Source organism: Ovis aries, chromosome 9 (genome assembly GCF_016772045.2).
Source record: "Ovis aries strain OAR_USU_Benz2616 breed Rambouillet chromosome 9, ARS-UI_Ramb_v3.0, whole genome shotgun sequence".
NCBI lineage: Eukaryota > Metazoa > Chordata > Mammalia > Artiodactyla > Bovidae > Ovis > Ovis aries.
In genome coordinates, this window is record NC_056062.1 from 51,694,349 (window position 1) to 51,711,241 (window position 16,893).

At 41.3% G+C, this 16,893-nt stretch overlaps 1 protein-coding gene across 4 annotated transcripts in view; it reads left to right on the forward strand.

Annotated features, from left to right (window-relative positions):
* Positions 1–337: 337 nt before the first annotated feature.
* HNF4G (hepatocyte nuclear factor 4 gamma) overlaps positions 338–16,893 on the forward strand; it is a 137,441-nt gene continuing 120,885 nt past the window's right edge. For 3 of the 4 annotated variants that reach the window (XM_060393445.1, XM_042254346.2, XM_042254345.2), the window contains exon 1: positions 338–652. The gene's annotated coding sequence lies outside the window, so the exon portion shown is untranslated. Of the gene's footprint in view, positions 653–1,858; positions 1,931–16,893 lie in introns of those variants that run through there. The other variant, XM_060393446.1, reaches the window with a different exon arrangement.

Genomic DNA, 16,893 nt, shown 5'->3' on the forward strand with positions numbered 1-16,893 from the left:
CGGCCCCGCGGGCCGCGCTTGGCCTCAGGCCGGGGGGATCCTCAGGAGGCGGGAGGCGGAGAGAGGGAACCCGGCTCCGATGGTCCAGCCGCCGTGCGCCTTGCGCGATGGAGGCCTCCGGGAGGCCCGGGGAGAGCCGCTCGGGTCCACGCAGGCAGAGCTCCGGCACTCGCCAGCCCGCCCGCCGCTCGCCCCGGGGCCTTGGGAACCGGGAAACCAGCGCGCCGAGGCGGTGGCGGCCTCGCCGCTTTCAGTTTTCATTGAGGCAGCTGGTTACTGTTTAACATCCCCACCCACGTTTCAGTTTGTTTAGTAAATCGATCGGACGGTGAGAGTCAGGCCGCTGTTCTGTCGCCATTGAGCCGAGCTAATACTCTCCCAGCATATGGTCTAAAGTCTCTGCTAGCGATCCGGAAAAACAAACAAACAAACAAAACAGCAACAAAACAACATCCTTACGCCTCGTCTCCCCGATCACTCCGCCCCACCCCCACCGTCCACCTCGGCGCCCGCAATCCTCCTTCCCAGGCTGGGAAAAGTGCGGCCCGGGACCCCCGCAGCCGGGGCGGGTGGGGGGGACCTGCCGTCGGGAGATGCGGCGGCGGCCGCGCGGCTACGGCGACGCGGGAGCTCCGGGAGCCGCTCCGCGCAGGTGAGTTTCCCCGCCGCGCCCCCGAGCCCAGCGGCTGAGCCCCAGCCTGCCGACCCCGGCCGGGGTCGGACCGGAGGACGCTCGGTTCCCCTCCCGCGGCTGCATCAGGGACGCCCGCCCGGGAGACGCTGAGCCTTAGGACCCCCTAGGCCAGTCGAGCTTGAAAGCAGATACCCCGAGGCCTCCCACAGCCCGAAGTGCGGGAAAGAAGAAAGGGCCGGAGGTGAGGCAGCGGGGGCATGCGCCAGCCGGTCACTCAGGAAAAGGAGAAAATAAAAGTTGGATGTGTTTGGTAGAGGAATTTTCGGTGTCGGCGAGTCACGTGGTTGCCAGGTCTCTGGGGGCTTTGGTGGAGTTGGTGTGTTTTTTTTTTTTTTTTTGTGGCCTGGGGCCAGGCCAGGGCTTTGGGATATTCTATGGACCTCGGAGGTTTGTAGGAAGGTGTTTGGCCCTAGAGCATCACCATAGGCCTTTGCTCCCGTCTCAGCCTCTGCCAGTTCTCTCTTAGACACATTTTGAGAGTGGGTATCTTCAGGTGATGCCTCTGGGGCGATTATATGAAGACTGTAGGTGTATGTCTTTATGTCTGTCTATACATGTATGTGCATATATATATATATATATATATATAATCGTTATATAGAATTATATAATACATAATTCAGTTTAAATCACCTTAGCTTCCTTAGGGAAGAAATGTTCTTTGGAAGCTTGTTTAAACAATGTACAGGTTAAGCAATAATCACTCCATGTCTAACGGGAATAGCCCAGCACGTGATAAGATCTTCGAATTGAATGTAATGGGCTTCATACCTGATGTGCTGCTCTTCTAAGACTTGCTCTAAACAATTACAGGACCCCTCTCCAACAAGCAATCTGCCTTCAGTCAGCTCTCCTGCGAGGGCAGCCCTAGAGAATGCAGACTGCAGCGCTGTCCACGTCATGGGATGTCCTGAAAAGGAAACACTTCATAAATAGGAACATTTTCTGCTTGTGTTTTGTTACTTTCTCCTGCTCTCCGTTCATTTCATATGTATATTCTCTTCATTGGTACAATATTCTTCCCTTCCAGCTAGCACCAGTTTTTTCATAATAACCTTGTTGTCCCCACCCTCTCAGCACACTTCCCTCTGGTTTCATCTGTTGTGCTCAGTACTATCAGTCAAGTCACCTGATCTATTTATTTATTGTGAGTTTGAAGTCAGTGGCCTAGAAGGGTTGGTCTCCTCTCTGGTACCATTTGGGTGAGAAGGTGGAGAAAGAAGGTGACCAGTGGTGGTAAACTACTTATTTTTCACTTTTCAAAAGTGTAGGTGGAGGGCTGTTCTCTTCTTCCCATTCCTCCTCAGCTCCATTTATAGGCCTACAAATAGGGAATGTTTCTCATCATGCTTTGTGAAGGTATGTGTATGTTAGTCACTTAGTCATGTCTGACTCTTTGTGACCCCATGCATTAATTGGCCAGGCTCTTCTGTCCATGGAATTCTCCAGGCAAGAATACTGGAGTGGTTTGCCATTCCCTTCTCTAGAATCAAACCCTGGATTCCTGCATTACCAGCAGATTCTTTACTGTCTGAGCTACCTTTTTAACTAGAGTGTGTCTATTAAGATCTCATAAGCATTTTATTCAGTTGTCATTTTAAGCATATGTGACAGCAGAAATTAATTTGGGGGATGACTAAGTTTTTTTTTACACTTGCAAATAATAATGCAAATAATAACTTTTCATTCCCTGTATCTTTTGAAAATTCTTGTTATTTTCTTTGAATTCTAAAAGTACTACTTGCTCAAAAAGCAACAAGAAAATTATAGTAAAATGTAAAGTGAACCCCCTTTCCTATTCCATTCCGTATGTGTAACTGCTGTTGAATTGGACTTGTGTTCCTTTATGTGTATGATAGTGGTGGTCGCAAAGTTGTGTCTGACTCTTGCGACCCTGCGGACTGTAGCCTGCAGTCTCCTCTGTCCATGGGATTTCCCAGGCAAGACTACTGGAGTAGGTTGCCATTTCCTTCTCCCGAAGCTCTTCCTGACCCAGAAATCGAGCCCTGGTCTCCTGCATTGACAGGTGGATTTTTTACCACTGAGCCATCAGGGATTCCCTCCCATGTATAACCACAGGAATCTTTCATTATTTCAAAAAATTGGATAATGGTTCACTTATCAGTGTTCTGAAATTTGCTTTCTTGTAATATTTCTCAAATATTTCTCTGTCAATATATGAAGATTTCTTTTTAAACGTATCTACCTAATGTAACCAGCCAACCAATATCCCCCAGAATATTCACTTGGATTTTTCAGTTTCTTATTATTACAAAGAGTGATGCAGTGGTTATCTGTGTACATTGTCTCTGCAAGAATACTACAGAAGATTTATTCTGAGAAGAGAATTACCGGTTCCAGGGGGATGTTCACTTTAAATTTGATGGATATTGTAAAGACCCTTCCTAAGTACCCACAGTGTCGTTACCTTACTCTTGCCCACACTGGATAGTAATGATTTGTTTAAAATGTTGCCAGTCTGATTGTTGAAAAGTGGATTTCTCATTGACAGAGTTGGATATTTGGAAATTATATAACCAGCCCTGTAACATCTAACTTGGAGAGCTTTAGAATTTTGCTTTGAAAATATAGTAATAAAGTGGAAAAGGAATTAAATACATTTTAAAATATCACTCTTATTTTGAGCTTGTAAAAGACTGTATTTGACTCTATTAGTCACTATCCATTTACTGAATGGCTAGAGATACTGGTGCATGCTAAGTGAGAATTTCGATGTTACAAACATGTGACTCTGGTGAGCCTAATAGTTGCTGTTGTGATTGTGTGGCTCTTGACTTAAGTGTTTGCTACCTTTGTAAGAGGATTCACATCCCTAGAAATGAAACCTAATTTTAAGTGAGATATTGTCGTTTGGAATCCTTAGGCAACTATACATGCAAACAGAACAACTGAGTGTACAGTGATACGTCATTGTTGGTACATGCACACATCCTTGCCGAGTTGCTCTGTCTACTCTCCCCACAGAAAATTTCCCCTATTGGTATTAATCAGCTTATACATAGACTCATAATGTGCTTCAAATATGGCTTCCTCTTACATTTGGGAGAGCTATTTAGGAATCTTAATAATACATATGTGTTTTGCTGAAACTTATTGAATCCTTAATACATGTTACATATTGTTCTAAGCCATTCTTATGAATTTTTTCTCTTACATTCTTTAAACAAATCTATGCAGCTAATAGTAATATTCTCCCCATTTTCAGATGGGAAAAGTGAGGCAGAGAAATATAAAAACTTGACTAAGGTCACACACATCTATAGAGGATCAAACTGGGGATTCAAGTCCAGGCACTGTGAATCTCAGCCATGGGAATAACCTTGGCACCTTCAAGAAGTTCTTGATTGTTCACTGTACAGGACTGCCCAGCTGAAGCGGACATGAGGAATGATACCTTGATTAGACCCCACAGGCCTTGCCATATCTCCTTATTCTTGACTAAGTATTCCTGGGGGAAAGCACTTCTAGGTCACAAAAGTCTGTAAGGAACAGCAACAACCCTGCTCCATGTATGCATAGTTGCATGTTTATGTAAGTAACTTTGAAACTCAGTACTATCTTACCCATTCATCATGGATAACCTTAAAGAAAAACTTTCTCTTTACAATATGGACTTCTGTTGTTGTTGTTTAGTGGCTAAGTTGTGCTTGATTCTTTGAGACCCCATAGACTGCAGCGTGCCAGGCTTCCCTGTCCTTCACTATCTCCCAGTTTGCTCAAATTCATGTCCGCTGAGTCAGTGATGCCATCCAACCATCTTATCCTGTGCTATACTTGTACTTCCTACCTTGTATTTGATACATAAGGAGACAGAATGCTCTCTCTATGGGAGAATTAGCTCATAGCTTCTGATATTGTGTTGCTATGAAAACCTTTGGTTTGTATCAAGATGACCTTATGGAAAATGCATAGGGAATTAATTTTTGTCTTTTTTTTTGTGTGTGATTCTCTTAACATTTTGGGGGACCTGCAGGTCTTTGAGGATGACCACCTCATGGGATGTAAGCCTAGAGAGACTGCTTTGTTGTCTCATAGGGATGCTTCTATTCCTGCCCAGCTGTTTACTAAAAGAGGGACAAAAGCTGGGGCACTCGGGCAAGTTAACCTCTTTGAAGCCTAGTTTCCTCATTTTTGAAGTATATGTGACTATACCATCTGTCTCATAGAATTCATATAATGATTATATATGTTAATAATACATGTAAACATTTAGACCAATGCCTGGCATATACTAGGTACCTGACATGTATTCTGTGTTGCTGTTATTGTTGTGATAGAATGCGATAATTCATCTATAATGCTGTAAGTTAACAAGTGTCATCCTCTTTTATTGACCCTCTCTCTAAAGGAATTATACATAGGGGCTTCCAAGGTAGCTCAGCAATAAAGAATCTACCTGTCAATGCAAGAGCCTCAGGAAATGTGGGTTCAATCCCTGGGCTGGGAAGAGCCCATGGAGGAGGAAATGGCAACCCACTCCAGTATTCCTGCTGGGAAAATTTCATGGACAGAGAAGCCTGTCAGGCTACGGTCCATGGAGTCGCAATGGGTCGGACACAACATCAGTGATGGAGCACGCACACAAATTGCATAAGACTTCAAGAGTTTTATGGTGGCCCTTGCACCCCTGGCCACCCCCTCTAATAGGCCTCAGAGATCAGTGATGAGTAAGAGACACAGTCCCTGAATTCATGAAGTGCTTAGGTGAACAGTGTAGACAAGGAACATCCCGAGTATCTAGTTCAGTGGTTAGAACATGGGCTGAGGAATTATCAAAACTTTGATTCAAATCTCAGTTTTGCCCTCTGCCAGCTGTGTATCCCTGTGTGCCACTTAACATTTCTGTGCCTCAGTTTAAATAGTTTTAAAGTAAAAATAACAGTCTTTATTCTTAAAGTATATGTGGATTAATTCTTGTATTACTTAAGTCAAGCATTTTATTTGTTGAACATTTGACCCTTTCTCTGCACTCTATTTCAGTATAGAAAAATCGCATTTATAGATGATAGTGAAAAATTGTTATAGACATCTAGATAGTGAATTCCCATCTCATTTAAAAGTATCTACTGATACCACTATCTAGGTCTGGTAATTTAGTATTTTTTAAAATATGTTTAATCTTTTTCTATTGTCTCTCTCGGCCTGCCTAGTGTGTTGTACTTTGTGTGTGTGCTTGGTCAGATTATGGAGTCTGTCCCAGTATTTTTTTTTTTTTCCCTTTTGCTTTTCTTGTTTCTGACATTATGGCTATAGTTTGCAAAGAAAGTTTGCATTTTAATTTAAGTGGAATGGAATTATATGCACTGTACTAGATACCTGGAATGTTGCTGCTAAGTTGCTTCAGTCGTGTCCGACTCTGTGTGACCCCATAGACAGCAGCCCACCAAGGTCCCCCGTCCCTGGGATTCTCCAGGCAAGAACACCTGGAATAGGGGCATAAATAAATCAGTGTCTCCACTCTCAAACATAGATAATCTGCTTGGAAGACAAACACATATAACCATCTATAACATAGAGTGATAACTCTTATATTAGTGCAGTAAATAGAAATACCATGGAAAAGGGAAACACAAACGATAACATTTAGCTTGAATGTCCTAGAGAGATTTCGTGGAAGAATAAGTGGTTTTCCGATTAGCTCTTGCTGAATAGAGAATAATCAGAAGGGGTTTGGGGCAGAGGAGGTTACATTTGAAATAAGTGGAACGGCAAGAAATGAACTGGGGAAGGAGCACTGAGCCATTCTGACAATCCTGAACGTGGATAACAAAAGTTTGAGCTACGTCCTGTAGGTAATGGGGAGCATCAAAAGTCTATAAGTAGGTTGAGTTAGGAAAGCTTTCTGTCTTCTTTTTCTTTTTTAAAATTGATTGGCAACATTTTGGAGGCTGGATCACAGAGGCACAGATAAGAGACAGGAGACTTGTAGGAAGCTTTCTCAATTGCCCAATGGAAAGGAGATATGAAGAGGATAACGTAGACTTGAGAGATCTTTTGAAGCTCCTTCAGTTGACTTTAAGAACTGTAGAATAAGGACGATGAGACAGTATGAAGGATTGAAGCAGACCTTAAATCTTTAGGGTTGTACAGGAAGCTTTGATTTGATCATGGTCATTATAGATCTGTAGTTTTTCAACTATTATAGTCCTAAAAATTGTCCATATTTTAAAACCTAGCTTGTATGGCAAAACTAAACCTCATTTGGCCATTTGAGCCAGATTGTCAAGTACTTAGGAAGAAGATTGTTTCCCTAGTTTGTTCTCTTGTCTAGAAGATTTGTTTCTCTAGCGAAGGCATTACTATTTTTAATGTGAATTTTTGCAGTAACCAACTGTTCTTCCTTCCTGGTTAGTCTTAACTCCAATTATTTCTCATGATAGTGGTTAGAATGATATAGAGAAAACAGGTCTGACATTGTCTTTTTTCTTCTACTTAAAACCATTCATTCACTTCCTAATACCCTTATCATGAACTCCAAGTGTGTTTACATCACTAGACCCTGTGTGACTTGGTCTGGATTTCCACTCCAAGCTTCATCTCTCTTTTCTTGACATCTCTGTAGTTTTTAGTAGAAATCTCTTCTGTTTCCTCAAAGGCACCATGCTCTGCACCTTCAAAAGTGCTGTATCTATTGTTTGGAAAACTCTCTGCTGTTGTCATCATCATTTCCCTCCCTGCTTTCTAGTCACCTTCCACCTTTCTTGTGGGTCTTTGCTTAAATACCACCTCTCCTGACCTCCTGCCCCAATATACCAATTTAGTTCTATCTTGTTCTTTCCCTGTCATATTTACCACCTTCATCACACACTGTGGTTGCATGTTTGATGATGATTCTCTTAGGCTCGAGTGTTAGACCTCTGAGAATAAGAAATATGTTATTCTTGCTCACTTCTTTATTTGGGCATTTAGTTGAGGTTCAATGAGCTTGTGTTCACTGAATGAATCAGTAGCTTTAATGGAGATTATTGTTCAGTTGCTAAGTCATGTCTGACTCTTTGTGACCCCATGAATGCAGCATGCCAGTCTTCCCTGTCCTTCAGTATCTCCTGGAGTTTGCTTAAATTCATGGCCATTGAGTCAGTGATGCTATCTAACCATCTCATTCTCTACTGCCCCCTTCTCCTTTTGCCTTCAATCTTTCCCAGCATCAGGGTCTTTTCCAGTGAGTTGACTCTTCACATCAGGTGGCCAAAATATTAGTTCTTCATCTTCAGCATCAGTTCTTCCAATGAATACTCAGGGTTGATTTCCTTCAGGATTGACTGGTTTGATCTTGTAGTCCAAGAGACTCTTAAGAGTCTTCTGTAGCACCACAATTCAGAACCATCTGTTCTTCAGCCCTCAGCCTTCTTTATGGTCCAACTCTCACATCTGTACATGACCATGGGAAAAACCATAGCTTTGACTATACAGACCTTTGTTGGCAAAGTGATGTCTCTGCTTTTTAAATACGTTGTCTTGGTTTGTCATAGCTTTTCTTCCACGGAGCAAGTGTCTTTTAATTTCACAGCTGCAGTCACTGTCGACAGTGATTTTGGAGCCCAAGAAAATAAAATTTGCACTGTTTTCATTTTTTTTGTCATTTATTTGCTATTAACTGATGAGACTGGATGCCATGATCTTTGTTTTTTGAATGTTGAGTTTCAAACCAGCTTCTTCACCCTCCTCTTTCACCCTCATCAACAGGCTCTTTAGCTCCTCTTCACTTTCTCCCATTAAAGTTGTGTCATCTGCGTATATCAGGTTGTTGATATTTCTCCCAGCAGTCTTGATTCCAGTTTGTGATTCATCCAGTCTAGCATTTTGCATGATGTACTCTGCAAGTTAAATAAGCTGGGTGGCAATATACAGCCTTGAAGTACTCCTTTCCCAATTTTGAACCAGTCAGTTTTTCCATGTTCAGTCTAGCTGTTGCTTCTTGACCTGCATATAGGTTACTCAGGAGGCAGGTAAGGTGGTCTGGTATTCCTCTTTAAGAAGGAATGTGAAATATCAATAGTAGAATTAAAACATTTGTTGAGAACCTAATTTTCAAGCTAGATTCTATTTTGGGTATTAAGCAATGACTGGAAATTCTCTGCTAACGTTTTCATGTCTGGTTAGGGATATGCCTTAAAGAATAACTGCCCATTATTATAAGGGTAAGTTTTGAGTGCTGGAGAAGTATTGTAGTAATGTAGCAGAAGGCCCACTAATTTTTCCTGGATTAGGTTACGCAGGATGTATGAATTCTTTATTTTTAAGTCAAGGGATATAATTTATTGATATTGAGGTATAATTGCATTGAGATAAGTATACTACTGTAGGCAGGAATCCCTTAGAAGAAATAGAGTAGCCATCATGGTCAACAAAAGAGTCTGAAATGCAGTATTTATATGCAATCTCAAAAACAACAGAATGATCTCTGTTCGTTTCCAAGGCAAACCATTCAATATCACAGTAATCCAAGTGTATGCCCCAACCAGTAATGCTGAAGAAGCTGAAGTTGAACGGTTCTGTGAATACCTACAAGACCTTTTAGAACTAACCCCCAAAAAAGATGTCCTTTTCATTATAGGGGACTGGAATGAAAAAGTAGAAAGTCAAGAAACACCTGGAGTAACAGGCAAATTTGGCCTTGGAATACGGAATGAAGCAGGGCAAAGACTAATAGAGTTTTGCCAAGAAAATGCACTGGTCATAGCAAACACTCTCTTCCAACAACACAAGAGAAGACTCTACACCTGGACATCAGCAGATGGTCAACACCGAAACTGGAAATAGAACTGCCTTATGACACAGCAATCCCACTGCTGGACATACACACTGAGGAAACCAGAATTGAAGGAGACATGTGTACCCCAATGTTCATCACAGCACTGTTTACAATAGCCAGGACATGGAAGCAACCTAGATGTCCATCAGCAGATGAATGGATAAGAAAGCTGTGGTACATATACACAATGGAGTATTACTCAGCCGTTAAAAAGAATACATTTGAATCAGTTCTAATGAGGTGGATGAAACTGGAGCCTATTATACAGAGTGAAGTAAGCCAGAAAGAAAAAATATATTTTTAACTGAATAGCATAATATTGTATGGCTATGCCGCAATTTGTTTATTCATTCACCTGTTGATAAACATCTGAACTGTTTCTAGTTTTTGGTTCTTACAAATAGAGCTGCTCTGAACCTTCTTTTAAAAAGAGTCTGTGGGGATAAATGCTTTCATTTGTTTTATGTAATTACCTAGCAGTATAATGGCTAAATCTTATGGAAAAAACAGGTTTCCACAGTAGTTGTACCATTTTATGTTCCCGTCAGTAATGCTTGAGTTCCAGTGTCCTCATATCCTTAAGAACACCTTGTATGATCAGTCTTTTAACTTTAGGTATTCTGAACAGTATCTGATGAGATTTCACTGTGATTTCAATTTACATTTCCCTGATGGCTAATGATGCTGAGCATCTTTTCGTGAGCTTAGGTACCATTAAGCTGCTTTCTTTGGTGGTTCAAACCTATGCATCTGTGCCCCCCCACCCACCCATCTTTTTGTTATTTTATTTATTTGTTTTGACAGTGCTGCATGACTTGTGGGATGTTAAGCCCCCTACCAGGAAACAACCCTGACTCTTGGGAGTAAAAGCATGGAGTCCCAACCACTGGACTGCCAGGGAATTTCTCCCCCATCCGTCTTTTTAAAATTGAGCAGTTTGTCTTATTATTATTGAGTTGTAAGAGTTCTATGTATATTATAAGTTCTTTTTCAGATATGAGATTTTAAAATATTATCTCCCTAAATGAACTTACTTTTATACAAGGGGTAGGATTTGACTGAAAGAAGAATAAAGGATATTTTAGTCTTAAATAGGAATAGCATTGATTTTGTAGTTTCATGAGGCTCCAGTGTAAAACAGAAAAAGATGATAGAAAGTGAGTTCACGAAAGTAAGAAGAAACCTGAAAATAGAGGCTTTTTGATGTCATACTATGGAATTTAGACTCTGTGTGTGTGTGTGTGTGTGTGTGTGTGAGATAGCACTAACATTAATAAATATCTGTACAATAACAATGTTGATGATACTTGAACTTCACAGTTTATAAAATTCGTTCATATGCAGAATTTGTAATGTTTCCCTCTACATTATTTGTCTTGTGACAAACATGAAAAGATACTGAGAATGGAAGATAAGTGTGCTGCTAAGTCACTTCAGTCGTGTCCGACTCGGTGCCACCCCATAGACGGCAGCCCACCAGACTCCCCTGTCCCTGGGATTCTCCAGGCAAGAACACTGAAGTGGGTTGCCATTTCCTTCTCCAATGCATGAAAGTGAAAAGTGAAAGTGAAGTTGCTCAGTCGTGTCTGACTCTTAGTGACCCCACGGACTGCAGCCTACCAGGCTCCTCCGTCCATGGGATTTTCCAGGCAAGAGTACTGGAGTGGGGTGCCACTGCCTTCTCCAGGGAGATAAGTGTACACAATGTTAAATATGGGTTTTGGGGTTTTGAGCAAATGTTTTTTTGGCTTGTGTGTGTGTGTACATTTAATGTGTGAAAGTGATAGCTGGGTTGATCTGCAGGGACAGGCGAATGAACACTTAACAGTGTTCAGTGTTCAGATAAGGAGGGACAGGGTCCTCCTGAGCTCCCTTAGATGGTACAGTAGACCCTGATAGAGGTTGGGGATTGTATAATTGTAGTGTTAATACTTTGAAAATGACCTTTCACAGTTACCATAGAGTGATTTGACAAAATTGCCAAAATCTCAGATGATTTTCTAGATTCTGTAAACATTCTACTGAATAAGGAATTGCGTTTGTCTTACATGTGTATAAGTTAATTTGCCAAGGTAGAAAAAAAACAGTATAATCAAGTTCTTCATTTTTGAATTTTAGTTTTTTAGTTCCTCATGAGAAGTTCAAAGATAATGGAAAGCTCTCAAACATAATCTTCTCATTCCGTATATTCTCTTCCCATTGTCCTGCTCCTGGCTTTGCCGTCCTTCCCTCTGCCTCTCAGGTTTGGTTCTTCTTCTGCCTTGTAGACGTCCATCTTCTCATTGTATCGTCACATGTTCTTCCCTTCCCGAGTGATGGTATCTCAATCTCTTCTCATAAGGACACCAATCATATTGGATTAATGGAGGATGCACCCATGGGGACTCATTTTATCTTAACTACTCTTTAAAGGGCCTTCCTTGGTGGCTCAGACAGTAAAGAATCTGCCTGTAATGAGGGAGGCCCAGGTTCCATGCCTGGGTCAGGAAGATCCCCTGGAGAGGGGAATGGGAACCCACTCTAGTATTCTTTCCTGAAGAATTCTATGGACAGAGGAACCTGGCAGGCAACAGTCCATGGGGTCACAAAGAGTTGAACAGGACTGAGTGACTGACACTTTCACTCTTTAAAGCTCCATCCCCAAATACAGTTATATTCTGAGGTACTAGAAGTTGGGACTTATAAAGTTTGAGGGTTGGGGAGATACAATTCAGTTCAAAGCAGCAGGGTAACAAAGTATTTAGTTTTATTATAATCTTAGATATTCAGATCTTCCTTAAGGCTCACGTATATTTTTGTTTTAGTCTCTAAATTAAATCAACTGAGTCCAAAACCCAAATCATTTATGTTGATCTCTAAAAAGCCTTCCTCTCTCTACACTTCCTCTCATCTATGTTCTGGTCCCTTAATGTTTCCTCCCTTTTGAGCAGTCCCTCTGGCCAGGACAAATGGCACATATTATAGGAGTAACTTGAGGTGGTATCTCAGTTCAGTTCAGTTCAGTCGCTCAGTTGTGTCCGACTATTTGCGACCCCATGAATTGCAGCACGCCAGGCCTCCCTGTCCATCACCAGCTCCCGGAGTTCACTCAGACTCACATCCATCAAGTCCGTGATGCCATCCAGCCATCTCATCCTCAGTCGTCCCCTTCTTCTCCTGCCCCCAATCCCTCCCAGCATCACAGTCTTTTCCAATGAGTCAGTTCTTTGCATGAGGTGGCCAAAGTACTGGAGCTTCAGCTTTAGCATCATTCCTTCCAAAGAAATCCCAGGGTTGATCTCCTTCAGAATGGACTGGTTGGATCTCCTTGCAGTCCAAGGGACCCTCAAGAGTCTTCTCCAGCACCACAGTTCAAAAGCATCAATTCTTCAGTGCTCAGCCTCTTCACAGTCCAACTCTCACATCCATACATGGCCACTGGAAAACCATAGCCTTGACTAGACGAACCTTAGTCAGCAAAGTAATGTCTCTGCTTTTGAATATACTATCTAGGTTGGTCATAACTTTTCTTCCAAAGAGTAAGCGTCTTTTAATTTCTTGGCTGCAGTCACCATCTGCAGTGATTTTGGAGTGCAAAAAATTAAAGTCTGACACTGTTTCCACTGTTTCCCCATCTATTTTCCATGAAGTGATGGGATGAGATGCCATAATCTTCGTTTTCTGAATGTTGAGCTTTAAGGTCACTTTTTCACTCTCCTGTTTCACTTTCATCAAGAGGCTTTTTAGTTTCTCTTCACTTTCTGCCATAAGGGTGGTGTCATCTGCATATCTGAGGTTATTGATATTTCTCCCAGGAATCTTGATTCCAGCTGTGCTTCTTCCAGTCCAGCGTTTCTCATGATGTACTCTGCATAGAAGTTAAATAAGCATGGGGACAATATACAGCCTTGACGTAGTCCTTTTCCTATTTAGAACCAGTCTGTTGTTCCATGTCCAGTTCTAACTGTTGCTTCCTGACCTGCATAGAGATTTCTCAAGAGGCAGGTTAGGTGGTCTGGTATTCCCATCTCTTTCAGAATTTTCCACAGTTTATTGTGATCCACGCAGTCAGTGAATAATATATAGAAAGAAAATCTTCTCTGAATAATCTAGAGATATGTTTGATATTAAAAATATATATTCCTATATCTGTTTCATATGTTTATACTATTTCCACATCTTGGCCTTTGAATAATGGGTATGTTTGGGTTAAGTAGCCATAGAAGGAAGTCCTCCGGGTATGCATGTCTGTGTCACTGAGACTATCAGAATTCAAAGAACAAAGCCAAATTAAGCTGAATTCCAAAGAAGGGCAGAGAACATGTTTGCAGTTTTGGAAAAATATTTTAATGTGTCTTTCATTCAGACTTATTACTCCCTACTGGGTCTAGGACATTGTGTAGACATTTATGCCTCACCTTAATTTGGTTATATAAAAGCATGAAAATAATAGAGGAGTATATACAATAATTCAGAGACTGCTAAACTGTGTATCTCTTGAGTTAATGGAAAAGAGACATACAGCAAAGCACCATTCATGCTGATAGCAAAAGTGCCAAAATGTCAAACTAATTTTGAGGGATGCTCTCAATGGTCCAGTCTCCTCTCCCCTGGTTGAAAGAGATAAACACATTCAGCCTTTTAGGTTCAAAGGGGCAGTTTCTGCATTTGAAGTTATGCATTAAACAGATTGTTTCAGAATTTCTCAGATAGAGTCCGAACAACTCAGATTGCAGTAAAAGCCCTATGATTCACTCTTGCAAAACTTTAATTTCACTGACAGTATAACTGCAAATCATGGGCGTTTAGAACAGTGTGTTCACTATGGTGAGTCTATTTTAAAATTGTGAAAGATTAGTTGTACTATGTCTTTAGCTGTCTTGCAATAAATATCTTAGGGATAGTCAGTTCATTGATTTACAGAAAATTATCTGTCCTGGCATGGTATGATGTGTATAAAGCACTTCAGTCAGAAGGAGTTAGATAGCAGACTGAGCTACTGAGTAACACTTGACAAGTTAAACTTTTTGTGCTTTATTTTGCCCATTTCTAATCTAGGATAATAGCTCAACTATCTTCAGGTTCCTGAGAATCTTAAATCAGACAACATATATAAGATATCACCCAGCACCATTTTCTGGTATTTGTGAGTGACTTAATAAATGGACATGTGTGGGTGCTAGGTTGCTTCAGTCATGTCTAACTCTTTGTAAGTGGACTACATAGGTAATCTTCTTAAAATGTAAATGATAACATATCATCTCCCTGCTTAAACCCATCCAGTTGGTTTTCCATTGTACCAGAAATAATGTGCAGGCTCTTTTTTGTCCCTTTGAGGCTTTTGAAGTTCTGGGCTCCTCCTGTCTCTCTCATTCTTAACTCTTGCAGCTTTCTCTTACTCCTTGGGTTCTAGCCATATCCAGATTTTCTCAGTTTTCAAAAAATGTCAAGTTATTTTTCATCTCAGGGCCTTTGCCTTTTGCATTCAATACTCCTTCGAAACTCACATCCACTTCCCACACATTAACATCACATGACTGTCTTCATTCTTTACTTTTCAGTTTAAATTTTGCCTCCACAGTGAGGTTTCTTAGAGTTTCCTCTGATTTGTAAACGTGCCTTCTTTCATATTTATTGTTGATTGGGGATAATCAATCAGTTCAGCTGGATGGGAGGTCTGAGCAGCAGAAGCCTGAGTGGACGTTGAAATAAAGGGTAAAACAAAAGGCTAGGAGAGCAAGAGAAGAAAGGCAGTCTGGGTACTAAATATTAAATGAGGTTAAAAAAAGAAGTCTGACATTATTCTATATATAACTTGAAAACATATTTCATGACATAATTTTTTAATTTGTATTAAGATATAATTATTACTAACTACTAGAGTTTAGAACTCTAAACAACACTCTGTGTAGAAAGATAATGCAACCCCATGTGTACTATTAAAAGTTTCGCCTTGCCACATTACAAGTAAATAGAAATAAGGGAGAGTAATTTTAATAACCTCTTTTATTAAACCCAATTTCCCAGGTTGCCCAGTGGGTAAAGAATCTGCCTGCAATAAAAGAGACACAGGCAACAAGGGATTCATCCCTGGGTCGGAAAGATCCCCTGGAGGAGGGCAACCTGGAGGGCGTGGCAACCCACGCCAGTATTCTTGCCTGGAGAATGCCATGGACAGAGGAGCCTGGTGGGCTACAGTCCATGGGTTCACAAAGAGTCGGACATGACTGAAATGACAGAGCACGCATACATGCATCCAAAGTATAATAACTTCAATATATAATCAATATAAATGTAAAAGTTAGGTATAGTTTGCATCATTTTTCATAGTAAGCCATTGATTTCTGGTGTATTCTTTAAGCTTTTGGCACATCTCAGTTCCCACTAGTCACAGCTCAAGTGCTCAGTGGCCGCATGCTCCGTGGATGCTCAGTGTGTATTTAAAGGTTATTCAAAAGAGATTACCATCCATACTCCTCTTTCATCATGTGGGAGGATTTTTAAATTTAATTTTGTGACAATCTAACTGAATTGTTGGTTTTTTGTTGTTGTTGTTGTTGTTTTTGTTTTTAGATTAGGTACATCAGCTTTCTGTTTTCAAAGACTTCTGAATAAACTTATGAGAAAAATATTTTCTCACCTTTCTGGAAACACAAAACCTATCACTTCTCTCTTTATTGTATTTGAAGAGAAGTACAGTTGACGGGGGTTAGTTTGCTCTGGAGAGCTGATGATGCTGCCAGACGCTCTGCTACTTGTAAGATTTAATTGTGGAGGAGTTGGCATGAGAATGGCACATGCCATGGGTTGTCCAAGTGGAGGAGGCGTTGTTTTCACTTAAGAGCCAGTGGTCAACAGAGTACTGGGCTGCGACGCAGAGACTGTGGCTCAGTAGGTCCGGGCTGGGGTGGAGAATCTCCATCTCTGCTGCAGCTGGTGGAGGCTGTTACTGGCAGACATCACCTTCCCCTCCCCCCATCCTCTCCCCCTACCCATCCCATCCCACCATTGTCCTGAGCAACACTTTTCATTTCTTCCTAGGCTGGTGATGCCAACCCTGAAAACTTTGTTTCTGTTTGTGTGGAGGTGGTGGGGAAGGTCCTGGGGGTGATAGTGGATGGAGGAGGTCACCTATCCATTCATAATAATGCTGTATTCCACTTGAAGAAACAAGGGGCAAAAAGAGTCCTAGAGGGGAGGCAGAAGAGAACCAAAGACAGCTTTCAAAAAGGAAATGCTTTTTCAAAAAATATATAAATTTGTTTATTTTAATTGGAGGTTAATTACTTTACAATATTGTATTGGTTTTGCCATACATCAACATGAATCTGCCACGGGTGTGCACGTGTTCCCCATCCTGAACCCCCCTCCCACCTCCCTCCCCATACCATGCCTCTGGGTCATCCCAGTACACCAGCCCCAAGCATCCTGTATCCTGCATCAA